The sequence below is a fragment of the Bufo gargarizans genome, chromosome 4 (assembly GCF_014858855.1).
Source record: "Bufo gargarizans isolate SCDJY-AF-19 chromosome 4, ASM1485885v1, whole genome shotgun sequence".
NCBI classification, from domain to species: domain Eukaryota; kingdom Metazoa; phylum Chordata; class Amphibia; order Anura; family Bufonidae; genus Bufo; species Bufo gargarizans.
This window is the reverse complement of record NC_058083.1, coordinates 513469264-513485262: the sequence shown is the minus strand read 5'-3', so window position 1 is coordinate 513485262 and position 15999 is coordinate 513469264. Positions and strand designations below refer to the sequence as shown.

At 46.6% G+C, this 15999-nt stretch overlaps 1 pseudogene; it reads right to left on the bottom strand.

Annotated features, from left to right (window-relative positions):
- LOC122934332 overlaps window positions 1-14538 on the bottom strand; it is a 226634-nt pseudogene extending 212096 nt beyond the window's left edge.
- Window positions 14539-15999: the final 1461 nt, after the last annotated feature.

The following is a 15999-nucleotide window of genomic DNA, read 5'->3' as shown; positions in this document are numbered from 1 at the left end:
GCGCGGGCTTCCCCCAACGGCTCGTTACCACCCGTCTTGCAAGGGGGCAGAGGGCCGCACTGTGTAACGAAGAACTGCTCGCGGTGAAATGGAGAGACAAGCGTGACGTTTACATGCTCTCCTCCATTCACGCAGACACGACAATACAAATTGAGCGAGCAACCCGTGTCATTGAAAAGCCCCTCTCAGTCCACGACTATAACCTCCACATGGGAGGGGTCGACTTCAATGACCAGATGTTGTCTCCGTATTTAGTTTCCCGACGCACCAGACGCTGGTATAAGAAGGTGTCTGTATATTTAATTCAATTGGCTCTGTACAATAGTTTTGTTCTCTACAGTAAGGCTGGGAGAACTGGATCCTTCCTCAAATTTCAGGAAGAGATCATCGAGAACCTCCTGTATCCAGGAGGTTCCGTGGCCCCAACCACCAGTGTAGTTCGCCGTCTACACGAGCGACATTTCCCCAATGTCGTTCCTGGTACCTCAACCCAACCGTCACCCCGAAAAAGATGTCGTGTCTGTAGCAGGAGTGGAATAAGGCGTGACACCCGCTATTTCTGTCCTGACTGTCCGGACCACCCTGCCCTATGCTTTGGAGAGTGTTTCCGGAAGTACCACTCACAGGTACACTATTAGCATAGGGATCATCTCACCAGGACAGGCACACAGGGCTATTAGGGCCCATTCACTCACTGCTGCTGCAAACGTCTCCTTTCACATGGGACAAAGTGCATAACGCACTTCGCCACATCTTTGGGCGATTTGCGCTTTGCACATTGTCCCATGGGGAAGGAGAGGTTTGTTCTATAAAGGTAAAAAAACAAAAAAAAAAAACAAAAAAAAAAACAGGTAAGCAAACAGGTTAATGTTTAGTTCCAAAAGTTAAAGTTACATGTTCTGTTCCAAAGTTAATAAAATTATTGCGTTGTGGCCTGGTTTTTTTTTTTTTTTTTTTACCTTCCAGGTGGACCAACCGATCGACCAGCTGCAGCACCGATGTGCATTCTGACAGAAGCATTGCGCTGCTGTCAGATTACACGCAAGTCGGTGTATGCGGCGCTGCAAGACGGGATTTTCTCCTCTGCAGTGACAGATACGTTTGCCGAGGCATACGAGCTGAGGAGGAGGCGGCGTTCCTATGCTTTGGCAAGCACTTTGTATATATATATATATATATATATATATATATATATATATAAATAAAAAAATCCCGGCAATGATTTATTCATCCACATCGATTGATGTGAATGGAGAAATCTGGTTTGCCAGGGCATACGAGCTAAGTGGGTATGGATGTAGGGCGGAGCTCCTATGTCCTGGCAGACGCCTTTCCCCTCCATTTTTTTTTTTTGGCAGAGATTTCTTCATCCACATTGATCGATGCGAATGAAGAAATCTGTGCCGTTCATTTTTTTCTTTCAGCCCAGAGGCTGAACGGAAAAAAAAATCTCATTACCTGTATGCTCAATATAAGGAGAATAGCAGAAACTCCTAATGCTGGCCATACATGTAATGATTGCGGAGACCCTCAAATGCCAGGGCAGTACAAACACCCCACAACTGACCCCATTTTGGAAAGAAGACACCCCAAGGTATTTGCTGAGGGGCATATTGAGTCCATGAAAGATTTACATTTTTGTCCTAAGTTAGCGGAAAGTGAGACTTTGTGAGAAAAAAAATAAATAATCAATTTCCGCTAACTTATGCAAAAAAAAAAAAAAATTCTATGAACTTGCCAGGCCCCTCTTGGATACCTTGGGGTGTCTTCTTTCCAAAGTGGGGTCACATGTGGGGTATTTATACTGCCCTGGCTTTTTAGGGGCCCTAAAGCGTGAGAAGAAGTCTGGGATCCAAATGTCTAAAAATGCCCTCCTAAAAGGAATTTGGGCCCCTTTGCGCATCTAGGCTGCAAAAAAGTGTCACACATCTGGTATCGCCGTACTCAGGAGAAGTTGGGGAATGTGTTTTGGGGTGTCATTTTACATATACCCATGCTGGGTGAGAAAAATATCTTGGTCAAATGCCAACTTTGTATAAAAAAATGGGAAAAGTTGTCTTTTGCCAAGATATTTCTCTCACCCAGCATGGGTATATGTAAAATGACACCCCAAAACACATTCCCCAACTTCTCCTGAGTACGGCGATACCAGATGTGTGACACTTTTTTTATGCCAAGGTGGGCAAAGGGGCACATATTCCAAAGTGCACCTTTCGGATTTCACCGGTCATTTTTTACAGATTTTGATTGCAAAGTACTTCTCACACATATGGGCCCCTAAATTGCCAGGGCAGTATAACTACGCCACAAGTGACCCCATTTTGGAAAGAAGACACCCCAAGGTATTCCGTGAGGGGCATGGCGAGTTCCTAGAATTTTTTATTTTTTGTCGCAAGTTAGTGGAATATGAGACTTTGTAAGGAAAAAAGAGAAAAAAAAAAAAAATCATCATTTTCCGCTAACTTGTGACAAAAAATAAAAAATTCTAGGAACTCGCCATGCCCCTCACGGAATACCTTGGGGTGTCTTCTTTCCAAAATGGGGTCACTTGTGGCGTAGTTATACTGCCCTGGCAATTTAGGGGCCCAAATGTGTGAGAAGTACCTTGCAATCAAAATGTGTAAAAAATGGCCTGCAAAATCTGAAAGGTGCACTTTGGAATATGTGCCCCTTTGCCCACCTTGGCAGCAAAAAAGTGTGACACATCTGGTATCGCCGTACTCAGGAGAAGTTGGGGAATGTGTTTTGGGGTGTCATTTTACATATACCCATGCTGGATGAGAGAAATATCTTGGCAAAAGACAACTTTTCCCATTTTTTTATACAAAGTTGGCATTTGACCAAGATATTTTTCTCACCCAGCATGGGTATATGTAAAATGACACCCCAAAACACATTCCCCAACTTCTCCTGAGTACGGCGATACCAGATGTGTCACACTTTTTTGCTGCCAAGGTGGGCAAAGGGGCACATATTCCAAAGTGCACCTTTTGGATTTCACCGGTCATTTTTTACACATTTTGATTGCAAAGTTCTTCTCACACATTTGGGCCCCTAAATTGCCAGGGCAGTATAACTACGCCACAAGTGACCCCATTTTGGAAAGAAGACACCCCAAGGTATTCCGTGAGGGGCATGGCGAGTTCCTAGAATTTTTTATTTTTTGTCGCAAGTTAGTGGAATATGAGACTTTGTAAGAAAAAATTAAAAAAATAAAATCATCATCATTTTCCGCTAACTTGTGACAAAAAATAAAAAGTTCTATGAACTCACTATGCCCATCAGCGAATACCTTAGGGTGTCTACTTTTCGAAATGGGGTCATTTGTGGGGGTTTTCTACTGTTTGGGCATTGTAGAACCTCAGGAATCATGACAGGTGCTCAGAAAGTCAGAGCTGTTTCAAAAAGCGGAAATTCACATTTTTGTACCATAGTTTGTAAATGCTATAACTTTTACCCAAACCATTTTTTTTTTTTGCCCAAACATTTTTTTTTAATCAAAGACATGTAGAACAATAAATTTGGCGAAAAATTTATATATGGATGTCGTTTTTTTTTGCAAAATTTTACAGCTGAAAGTGAAAAATGTCATTTTTTTGCAAAAAAATCGTTACATTTTGATTAATAACAAAAAAAGTAAAAATGCCAGCAGCAATGAAATACCACCAAATGAAAGCTCTATTAGTGAGAAGAAAAGGAGGTAAAATTCATTTGTATGGTAAGTTGCATGACCGAGCGATAAACGGTGAAAGTAGTGTAGTGCCGAAGTGTAAAAAGTGCTCTGGTCATGAAGGGGGTTTCACCTAGCGGGGCTGAAGTGGTTAAAGAGATCTCCGACAAAGGTACAAATGGAGGTTTTGTTAGGCCCTCTAGTACGATGTTAAGATCCCAAGTCGGAGTTCTGGATCTCAGAGAGGGTCTCAATCTTGAAACCGCTCTGAAGAACCTTCTGATCCATCTGTGGTTGGCCAGGCTGCAGTCATAGGAGCTGAGGGCAGAAATTTGGACCTTCAAAGTACTAGGTCTAAGGCCTAACTCAAGGCCGCACTGTAGAAAGTCCAAAATTCTGTTGATGGGAGGAGAGGTGGTGTCTGGGCTCTCAACTCCTAACCAGGAACAGTATTTCTTCCAGATCTTAAGGTAGATGGAGGAGGTCACCTTTTTTCTACTTGCCCTCAGAGTAAGTATCACCTTTTCCGAAAGTCCTCTGCTTCTTAGCGTCTCGCTCTCAGGATCCAGGCTGACAGCCTGAATATGCCTGGGTCTGGATGAAGAAGAGGGCCCTGGACTAGAATATCCCTCTGGAAGGGAATCTCCCACGGATCTTCCAGCGATAGCTGTCTTAGAGTGGAGAACCAACTTCTCTTTGGCCATAGAAGAGCTATCAGGATGAGAGTAGTCGGTTCCTCCATGAGCTTCTGGACGACCCGAGGTAGTAGTGGTATTGGGGGAAAGGCGTAGGCTAGTGTCCAATTCCATTGTATTGATAGGGCATCGATTGCCCATGGATTGTCTCCTGGGTTTAGGGAGCAAAAACAGTTTACCTGCGCATTTCTTCTGGAGGCGAATAAGTCTACCTCTGGACAGCCCCATCTTTCCGAGATTTTCTGGAAGATACTCCTGTTCAGAGACCATTCTCCTGGATCTACTATCTCTCTGCTCAGAAAGTCTGCTACTGCGTTTTCGCAGCCCCTTAGGTGGATGGCGGACAGAGATAAAGCGTTCTCTTCTGCCCAGGAGAAAATTCTTTCTGCTATCTCGCCAAGAGGCCGTGACCTTGTCCCTCCTTGGTGACGCAGATAAGCCACCGTTGTGGTATTGTCTGACATTATTCTTAGATGTCGCCCTTTTAGAAGACACTCTCCTTTTAGTAATGCTTCCAGGACTGCGTATAGTTCTCGGTAGTTGGAGGATCTCTCTCTTATCTCGGCGGGCCAGGTACCCTGTAGAAGATGATCTCCTATCTTTGCTCCCCAGCCGCCGAGGCTTGCGTCCGTGATTACTTGAACGACGGGATGGTTCCGCCACTGAAGGCCTCCTAGCAGTCTTCTCTTTACTTTCCACCAATCCAAGTCTGTTTTCATGGCCTGAGGGATCCGGAAAACCCTGTCTAGACTTACTTGTCTTCCGTCCCAAATAGTTAAGATCCAATTTTGGATTACTCTTGTGTGGCTTTGGCACCATGCCACCGAGGGAATGCAGGCGGTTAGGCTTCCCAGGAGACTCATGGCCTTTCTGATGGAGCAGTTGCGCGCCCTCTGGAATGTTCTGATTTTCTCTGTCAGTACAGTGGCTTTGTCCTGAGGGAGGAAGGTCATCAACAGGGATGAATCTAATGCCACGCCCAGGAACTTTATTCTCATGGACGGAGTTAGGGTGGATTTTTTTATATTTATAATCCATCCGAGGTTCTTTAAGAGTTCCGAGAATCTTTGGGTTGCCAAAAGGTTCTCGGATTCTGTCTTGCCTAGAATTAAAAAGTCGTCGAGATAAGGAATGATTGTGATTCCTTCCTGACGAAGGCAGGCCACCAACTCTACCACGATTTTTGTGAAGACCCTGGGGGCCGAGGAGATACCGAAAGGGAGGACGACATATTGGAAGTGATGGATAGACCTGTCTGGTCCTCTTAGAGCGAATCTTAGGTATTTTTGGGAAAGATGATGGATGGGGACATGGTAGTAAGCGTCCTTTAGATCGATTGACGACATGAATGCCCCTTTTGGAATCAGAGGGATTGTGGATGGGATGGTCTCCATCCTGAACCTCCTGTATAGGATAGACTTGTTTAGGGGTTTTAGATTTATTATCGTGCGAAAGGATTGGTCTGGTTTTTTTACTACAAAAAGACTGGAATAGAACCCTCTCCTTTCCTCTGTGATAGGAACCTTTCGAATTACCCCTAGCTCTAAGAGGTCCTGGACGCCCTGCCAGATCCTCGGAAGGTCTGATCTGCTCTGAGGTGTGATGCAGAATCTTCTTGGGGGGACTGATGTGAACTCTATCCTGTAACCCTGGGAGATTACGTTTAGCACCCAGGGATTTGAAGTTACCTGACTCCAGGAGGATAGAAAACCCGTCAGTCGACCCCCTACCCTGGCGTCATTGCTGTTTAGTTTGCCTATTCTGGGGATTGAGGATGAAGCCTCTTCCTCTCCCCCCTTTGGGATAGCTCCATCGGCCAGACTTCCCTTTCCCCCTGTAGGATCTCTGCTGGGGTTGGTACTGACGAAAGGGCTTCTTTTTTGGTTCTTTGTCATCTGGAAAACCCTTCTTCTTGTCTGCTGCTCCCTCTAGGATCTTATCCAGAGTGGGGCCGAAGACAAATTCCCCTGAAAAGGGGATGGAGCAAAGCTTGGCCTTGGATGCCTTGTCTCCAGACCAGGCTTTCATCCATAAAGCCCGTCGGGCTGCATTAGAAAGAGCAGCATCCCTGGCGGAAAACCTGATGGACTCTGCAGACGCATCGGCCAAAAATGCTGTGGCGGAGCGGAGAAGGGGGAGAGAATCCCTGATCTCTTCTCTTGGAGTCTTGTTTTTCAGATGTTCGTCCAGTTCTCCAAGCCATATATACATCGCTCTGGCAACCAAGGTAGCAGAAATATTATTTTTTACCCCAAACATAGCTGCCTCCCAGGATTTTTTTAGGAGGCCATCTGCCTTTCTATCCATACGATCGCCTAGCTGAGAGGAATCCTCAAAGGGTAGGGCGGTCTTTTTTACTACTTTGGCCACTTGCAAATCGACCTTAGGCGTCTGGTTGTATATTTTGCTTTCAGACGGGTCAAAGCAGAGCCTATTCCTAAATTCTTTAGGAACGCCAAGTCTCTTTTCTGGATCTGACCATTCCTCCAATATCATTTCTTTTATGTTTTCATTGATGGGGAAAACAATAGAAGACCTAGATCTAAGACCCCCAAACATTTCATCCTGTACCGTACGGGGCTTAGGAGTATCTTCAATGCCCATAGTGGACCTGACTGCTCGGAGCAGCTCCTCTATTTCATCAGCGGAAAAAAAGTATTTTTTATCCTCTTCTAGAATCTCCCCGTCCGACAAGAGTTCCTCATTAGGAAATTGTCTGGACGAGGTAGAGGCCACTTCAACCTCTTCGCCCTCAGAAGAAGAAATAGCAGATACTTTGCGTTTCTTAGAAGGGATGGGGTTGCTGGGGGGGGGGGGGGGGTAGATAAGGAGGCTAAGGAGGACTTGATCTCGTCTGAAATAAAAGACTTAATTTCCGAGAGTATATCTGGTTGCTCCTCTTTCCAAATCTCCGAAGTGCAAGGTTTGCATAGCCTCTTTTTATAATTTTCAGGGAGACGCTTGGAACAAGCACAGCATTTTAAGGGTTTTGTTTTGGTTTTTAACTCCTTGCTGCCCTGCAGAAGGAAGCAACCAGATATCCCAGCATTAGTAATTCAGACTTAAAAAACTGAAATATACACCCCCCAGAAGGGGACTCACGGTACTGGTGGCAGAAGGATCGGGACCTTCCTGGCGGGGAGAAGGTGTCTCAGACATCGCGGTGTAGCAGGCGAAGGGCCAAAAGGAACCGCGGTCTTCTCTTTTAAAAATCCCGGCGTCTGACGTCATCTAGCTGCACCCTGCTTGACGGCGTAGGCCTGCGCCGCACCAGCCTACTAAAGGATACGTGCGTCGCCCGGCCCGCCCATAGAGACGCTCCATGCGCCGCACCTGCTCCCCCTGCCGGACGTTAGAGCTCGGCCCTCCTCCAAAAGGAAAGGACGCCGAGCGCGGCGCGCGCCGAGAAGCCGGCACCTCCAACTGCTTCCTCAAGAAGGGAAGGAAGTGTGAAGGTATGGGGAGGACCACAGGCCTCAGCATAAGCCAAGACGAGGGTCCTCGATGCTCCTAGCTGGCCAGCCTTAGCCCCTGCCGCGGGAGGCCAGCTGGAGAACCTGTAAAGAAAATAAGGTTATTTTATCCTCCATGAAGGAGGAACTCTCCACGTGTTGGCCCCTGTAGGGGCAGGAAAGCACTGAGGAGGTGGAGGGGTGGGGGGTTCTTAAACTCTCTATGTGTTCCTGCCCCTACAGAGGTCAAGGGTCAATCTCAATGTGGGCCGTCATGGTGGATGAAATGGAAAAATATATTTGCCTTTCAGCTGTGCAGTTATATGTTGTATATGTTGTATTAGCTGTTGTGTGGTGAAGTGAGAAAATTACAGACTTTTCTGGGGTGTTTTCATTTCCTTTTTATTTATTTGATCTAACACTGTGGGTCACTCTGTGGTCTCCTCATGCTGCTGCCACCTCCATAGTATGTTACCTTGACACTCTGTGTATTCCTCGTGCTGTTCCCACCCTCCCCACTATGTCATAGGGCCACTCTGCGGACTTCTTATGCTGTTTCCACCCTCCCCACTTCATGACTGGGCCACTATTTTGCCTTTCGGCCTGGCTGACATCATTTATTTGACCCTGCTTCTGATCTGTCAGAAGGAAGGAAAAATGAGATGCACAACAAATCTTGTCTGTGTAGCAGCTGTAGGACCTGTATGGTCTCATCAGAATTGGCTTATGATTTGGTAGTCAAAAGCAGGAGTGGGTACAAAACACAGAAGACATGCAAATATTCCATTCACGTGTCATCTCTGTTTTTGATGCACTCTTGTTTTTTTTTTGGGCATTAGCAATACTGATGGATTACTGAGCAAATGCTGACCGAGTGAAGGCGGATGCTCCACAGACAGGATCTGTTTTTTCTGGGTTATTGTTCTGATGGATCAGAGGAAGGGCAAAATAATCAGTGACGTCAACACAAACTTACTGCTGACACCCTCTCCACTCTGTCGGGGGCTCTACTTGTATAAGCGTTTAATAGAACAGGTTCTGTAGACATCTATGTGGAATCAGCTGACGACGGTGTAAAAAGAGTGCACTTCTTCTTGACGCTAACATCGACCTGTAAGGCTGAGTTGATACTTCAGTTATTTTGTCGGTTTTGGCCTCGTGACTGCCCAAATAAGTGAAGTGTGCAGTGATTCTGCATGTCAGACAGACTCACATTATTCCACTTCTGATGATAAAAATCCATTAAAAATGGTACCTATCATCAGAAGAGGCCTATTTATTTATTGTATTTATGTTCTGCATTTATATAGCGCTACTATATTCAGCAGGGCTATACAGACATTAGGATCACACTGTCTCCAATGGGGTTCGCAATCTAAGTTCCCTATCAGTATGTCTTTTGGAGAGTGTTATTGACCCATTTACATGTCAATAAACTAAGGGGGCAGTAACTATTAAAATATTGTTTTTATTAAATCATAGGAGTAAAAAAGACGGCCCCTACAGACAAACAAGTAAGACTGATACATACATACATAGACTGGTATATGGATGGAAACCAGTATATTATATATGGTGTGAAAAAGAGGTGGACACGACCATAGGTAGCAGGTTAGGCACAGCAATGTCGGATGACAGTGACTAGCCCTAATCAGTCCCTGCTTGGCCTAGTCCACCCTATAACATAGATCCTCAGGACGGGGTCCAAAAATGCCCCGCAAGGGGTGGCCCAGACAGGAGCTCTTAACCTGCGTAGGTAACCCTGTCAGGCCCTAGTGCATCTGGCAGGAAAAATGTCCAGAGGAGCAAATAACACTCATATATATATCTTAAGACGTAACCCCACCACAGAGAATGACCACCGAGGTGGTTAAAGAGTGAGAGGAATACTTAAGTGTCCCGACGCGTTTCTTCAAAAAGATTTGCCCCAGGATTCATCAGGGGACACGGGGCAGTAGCTAGAGTCAGTTCGCAGCTGAGTCTAAGAATAATATCCGAAACAAAGAAAGTAAGTATAGTGTAACATCATACATATGCCTACAGCCCACATGGAGCCAAGGAGGGTAGTTACTTACTTATTGTGTGGCAGCGGTCAAGCGTGTAGCTTTTTCCCACCGGAAGGCTGAGACCCAGGGTGGTGGTGTCTTCAGTAGTGGAGTGACCGGCATCTAATGTGGCGAAAAACGCCCCTTTTAAAGGGCTGTGGGGCCATGTGTGTTCCACAAACGAGCTTCCGGCGCCTCCATGTGACGTCATGGAGGACGCGCCTGTAATGCGGTCACGCGACCAGAAAAGTCGCATTTGCGCATGCGCGGCGAACATTCCCCGCGCATGCGCCGCGAATATCTCTTGCGCATGCGCAGCGAATACTCCGTTTGCGCATGCGCGGCGAATTTTTCTTGCGTCTCAAATGCCGAGGTGGAACGCACCAATGTGCTTCCGCATCACGTGAACGCGATAGTCCGCCCATGTCACTGGGATGTCTTGACATCGCGGGGGTCACGTAATGGGAGCACAGTGAAACCAAAAAAGTCCTAGGTGAATGAGTGTCCTTGTCGGACTACAATACAATAAGACTTTTAAGATAATATGCATATCCACTCCTATAGTATGCATACCTTCAGAATCTGATTAGCCTCCCTACCTTAGACAATTAATAAAGTCGGAGGGGCTAGTTAACCCCATCATTATTAGTAGATGGGGGAAGTGACACTATAAAGGGAACGGGGGGGAGCAAGGCATGCTCTTTGGTCTGGTTAGATCATAACCCCCCCGTCCCTCATGTTTAAGGGGACGTGGTAGTGCCTATCCACTGTTCCCCTATTTAGACCGGGTGTACAGGGTTTAAATGACCAGGATTGGCCAGTATCAGGAGTACGATAGGAACCTTTGATATTTAGAGGAAACAGGTGAAGTTGATTTGTTCATTTAGGCCCTGAGGGGTGACTGTATTCAGGGTGAAGGTCCACCAGCACTCTCTCTGTAAGATGAGCCTGTTCCAGTCGCCCCCTCGTGTGGGTTTATGCACCCGTTCAATGGCCATGAATGAAATAGCCGAGGTGCGTCCGTCATGTGCCATCTGCACGTGGCGTGCTATGGGGGTGTCCTTGTTATTACGAATGTCCCCTAGGTGTTCTCCCATGCGCTTGCGTAGTTCTCTGAACGTTTTTCCTATGTATCGGAGTCCGCACACACATGTTACCAGGTATATCACGCCCGCCGTGCGGCAATTCATGAAGTCCTTCACCTGATAGACCGTGTTGTTCGGTTCTCCGGTGAAGGACTTACCTTGTGAGAGGCTGCCACAGAAGCTGCAATGTCCACATCTGTGGCAGCCTATCACGGGTGTATTCAGCCATGTCCGTGGCTTAGTCGTAGGGGCGAAGTGACTATGTACTAGCCTGTCTCGCAAATTGTTGCCTCTTCGGAACGTGAGTGAGACGCTAGGGCCCAAGACATCTGTAAGGTCAGGGTCCATTAGAAGTGTCTTCCAGTGTCGTGACAGGATCCTCCTGACTTGGGAGGCTGCGGCATCAAACGTTCCTATCATCCGGACAGTACCTTGAGGTTCTCTCTCCTTGCTGGTTACGGGGTGGAGAAGTTCTGTCCGCGTACGTAATTTGGTCTTCTCATACGCCAGGCGAAGAGTCCTATCAGGGTACCCCCTCTCCTGAAATCTTGCTCTAAGGTCCCTCGCCTGGCGTCTGAAGTCCCCAGGTTCTGAACAGTTGCGTTTCAACCTAAGGTACTGTCCGGTCGGAATTCCTCTCTTGAGGGGCACAGGGTGGCAGCTGTCCCACCTGAGGAGAGAGTTAGTGGATGTGGGTTTGCGGTAGATGGAGGTGCTGAGCCCACCTCTCCCATCCCTGCAAATCACCACATCTAGAAAGGGGAGGTGATCCTCCATGATCACCGAGGTGAACCTCAGGTTGAAATTGTTAATGTTCAACTCGGAGATGAACCTTTCAAAGTCGCTCTCTGGTCCGCTCCACAACACGAAAATATCGTCGATGTAGCGGGACCAGAGAGCGACCATGACCGAGAACCATGGTGTCGGTTCGGCAAATACCACCGACTCCTCCCACCAGCCCAGGAGCAAGTTAGCATACGATGGGGCACAAGAGCTACCCATCGCGGTGCCCCTGAGCTGGTGGTACACAGATCCATCAAACAGAAAAAAGTTGCTCACCAATATGAACCTCAGTAGTTCAAGAGTGAAGGTATTGTGCTCCACAAATTGTTGACCCCTGGTTTTTAAAAAATGGCCGCTTGCCTCCAAACCGCACTCATGGGGGATGGAGGAGTACAGGGCCTCCACATCCACAGACGCCAGAAGCCAGTGTGGCTCGATACAGATGTCCTCAAGTTTACCTAGAAGATCCCCCGTGTCCCTAATGTAGGACGGCAGGGATGACACAAAGGGGCGTAACACCCTGTCCACGTAGATGCCACTGTTTTGGGAAAGACTCCCTACCCCAGAGACGATTGGGCGTCCCCTAATGGGGGTTGTCTCCTTGTGGACTTTCGGCAGACAATAAAATGTAGCCGTGACCGGGTGGAGTGGATATAAAAATTCATATTCCTCTCCACTGATGAGGGAGGCTTTCTTAGCTCTATCCAGGATGTGTCTCAGAGTCCCCTGTAGTGCAGCCGTAGGGTTGCTGGGGAGTATCTCGTATCCCATCTCATCCTCCAGGACTGCGAGACACATACTCCGATAGGCCGATCTGTTCATTACTACAATGTTGCCCCCTTTGTCTGAGGGCTTTATGATGATGTCTTTATCCCTTTCCAGATCAGCAATCGCCATCCTCTCTTCCCTACTGCAGTTGAATTTTTGTGGGATGTGATGTATGGTGGATAGATCAGTAGTGACCTGTCCCAGGAAGACATCAACACATGATACCTCACCCATCGGGGGCATTCGGGTGTTTTTCTTTTTGAGCGCTGTAAATGGACCTAGCCCTTCAGCGTTCGGTGGGGTTTGGTCTAAATTGTAAAGGAGGTGTATATCCTTCAGGATGTCCACGGGAACGCCCAGTTCTCTGCTCTCTCTCTTGTCCCTGAGCTTGTGGAACTTATGCCACTTTAATTTCCGTGCAAAGAGGTGGAGATCCCTTATCCACCTGAACGCATCGAACTTGTTGGTGGGGACAAATGAAAGTCCTCGTCCCAACATTTTCAGTTCTGCTTGGGAGAGAGTGCGAGAAGAGAGGTTAATAATCCGTTTGTCGTTAGGGTGAGGGACTACAGTCACCGGTATGACGTCTATGACTGAATCTTCCGATTCCTCAGGGGGTAGTAGTGTGCCCCCTGATCTAAAAAAGGGGAGTCTGATGCTGGTGTCTGGAGATTTTGGGGGGGGGTTTTGTGTATTCTGTCTTGGACGATAATTACGTCCCCTAGACCGATAATTACGCCCCCTTAGTTTATTGATCTTGTTCACCGAGCAGTAATCAGGGAGACACTCCTGTCTTCTCCTGACTGACCCTCTTCTTTTTTCCCATTTACATGTCCCCATTGTTCGAGATGCCAGCTTTCAGAAACAGGTTTTGTACAATTTGACAATCAGGTTGTTTGTAGGAAAAATCAAATTTTGAAATGTACCTGATGTCATCAAACATAGCTCAGGTAGTCACTGGGGCGTACCGCTGGATGAGGCGAGACACAGCGTCATCTCCTCTATAAATACAATAAATAAATAGGCCACTTCTGATGACAGGTTCCACTTAATGGATTTTTAATAATAGTCGCTCTCTAGTTGCATGAAAACATTTATAAAAAAAACTATTATTCCAGTGAAAATGAAGAATTTATTACTTTTTGAACTACTAGATACAGTCTATAGGTGGCTCCAATATTGATACACAATCCCCCCCCCCCCCCCCTCTCCCTGTTTGGGTGTGATACTAGGACACCACTGGGTTTACAATTTATGTCTAGAACCCGATAACGCACGGTGTAAGGAAACTAGAGAACTGCTCCCCTATAAAACCCCTCTGCACATACAATAATCCTATATGTTGTCAGACCAGGACTGTGACTGTTCTCTGAGGTGTCAACAAGGGACCATTTAACAGCTGCCATGAGATATTTTGGGGCCCCATATACTGGGATTGGTCAGAGCTCCTGGAGAGAGTGGGGTATAGCATTGAAGTCTTCAGCAGGAACGGGGGAGCAGAATGGCCGGCAAGCTGTCACTGACCACTGGGGATTTGTCCTCCTCTGATCACTTCTCTAGGGCAGAACATTGTGAGATCTTTATGGTCAGACAGGCGGCTGCTACTGTTCATTGGTGGCTCTTTTATTTCAGCTCTTTTTATTTCGGCTCTACCATAAGGCTTCTCCTATTCCCAAAAATTCAGAAGTGTCAGTAAAGCATCTAAGTACTACGGAAAGAGGGTTCATAGAAGTTATAAGAATGGGTGATAACCCCAACCTTCTGATCAATACTGTGGGACACCTGGTATTGGTGTGCTAATAAAGGAAAACCTGTCAGAAAGTACAATATGTGACCCCCAAACTGCCACCACTACCTGACTATACAAGGAGTCATCAGTAGCCAGTGAAGGAGCAGAATCTGTGAGTCTTCTCTGCTTTATGTAGTGGTTACTACTCACCTGGGTGGTTATCTGGGGGAATGTCCTCTATGATCTGCTCATCACCACTCATATATGTATCTTCAGCCTTAATATTGGTCAGATCTTTACCCAGATCTAAAAGCTGTAAAACAGAAATTGTAAAAGTCAGCAGACTGATGGAGAAGTCGTGTGGAATGTTTGATGTGACCAGAAAAGATCATTAATTACAATGACAAAAAGTGATGAAATGACTGCAGAGTTATCTGCTATGGCAGCGGTCCATGCCTATAGCTCCTCTCCTTCCTGCTGGTGGGCACGTCTGCTGCCTGGTTTACCTGCTCCATAGCTTTAGGGCTCCAGCGGTCCAGTCCCACAGACATCCCTCTCTCCCTTCCCAGTGGTCCCAGCTGCTGGAATAACACTGTCCTCCCACACAAGCTAAGGCCTGCTTCCTGCCGATAATGACCTTCGTGTCCATAGGTCATGTGTGCACACACTATCTCTGGCTCTTGCAGGGCCGGCATGCACGCACTCTGATCTCTACAAGCCAAGGAAAGGAGCCTGATCAATAGGTTCTAGTATGCTAGTTTCATACAAAGCTTGTTCTGTGTACAGACTTCTGCCTGACTTCTAGATTGGACCCTTTGCTGCCTGACCTGACCCTTGCCTGATCTCTATTCTGATCCTGAGCTGCTTGCCCTGACAATGGACCAGTTATCGGACTGCATGTATTCTGCCTTTCCTGACCATGTGGGTCACCAGTCACTTCAAGTGCAGCAGCCTAGTGGTTCCCCTGCAACAAAGCCCAGAACCCTTTACAGGGGATAAAGTGGAGGGAAGGTGGGCACGTACAGTCAGGTCCATAAATATTGGCAAATTGACACAAGTCTAACAATTTTGGCTTTATAGACCACCACAATGGATTTGAAATGAAACAAACAAGATGTGCTTTAACTGCAGACTGTCAGCTATAATTTGAGGGTATTTACATCCAAATCAGGTGAACGGTGTAGGAATTACAACAGTTTGCATATGTGCCTCCCACTTGTTAAAGGACCAAAAGTAATGGAACAGAATAATAATCATAAATCAAACTTTTACTTTTTAATACTTGGTTGCAAATCCTTTGCAGTCAATTACAGCCTGAAGTCTGGAACGCATAGACATCACCAGACGCTGGGCTTCATCCCTGGTGATGCTCTGCCAGGCCTCTACTGCAACTGTCTTCAGTTCCTGCTTGTTCTTGGGGCATTTTCCCTTCAGTTTTGTCTTCAGCAAGTGAAATGCATGCTCAATCGGATTCAGGTCAGGTGATTGACTTGGCCATTGCATAACATTCCACTTCTTTCCCTTAAAAAACTCTTTGGTTGCTTTTGCAGTATGCTTTGGGTCATTGTCCATCTGCACTGTGAAGCGCCATCCAATCAGTTCTGAAGCATTTGGCCGAATATGAGCAGATAATATTGCCCGAAACACTTCAGAATTCACATCATCAATAAATACAAGAGAACCAGTTCCATTGGCAGCCATACATGCCCACTCCATGACACTACCACCACCATGCTTCACTGATGAGGTGGTATGCTTAGGATCATGAGCAG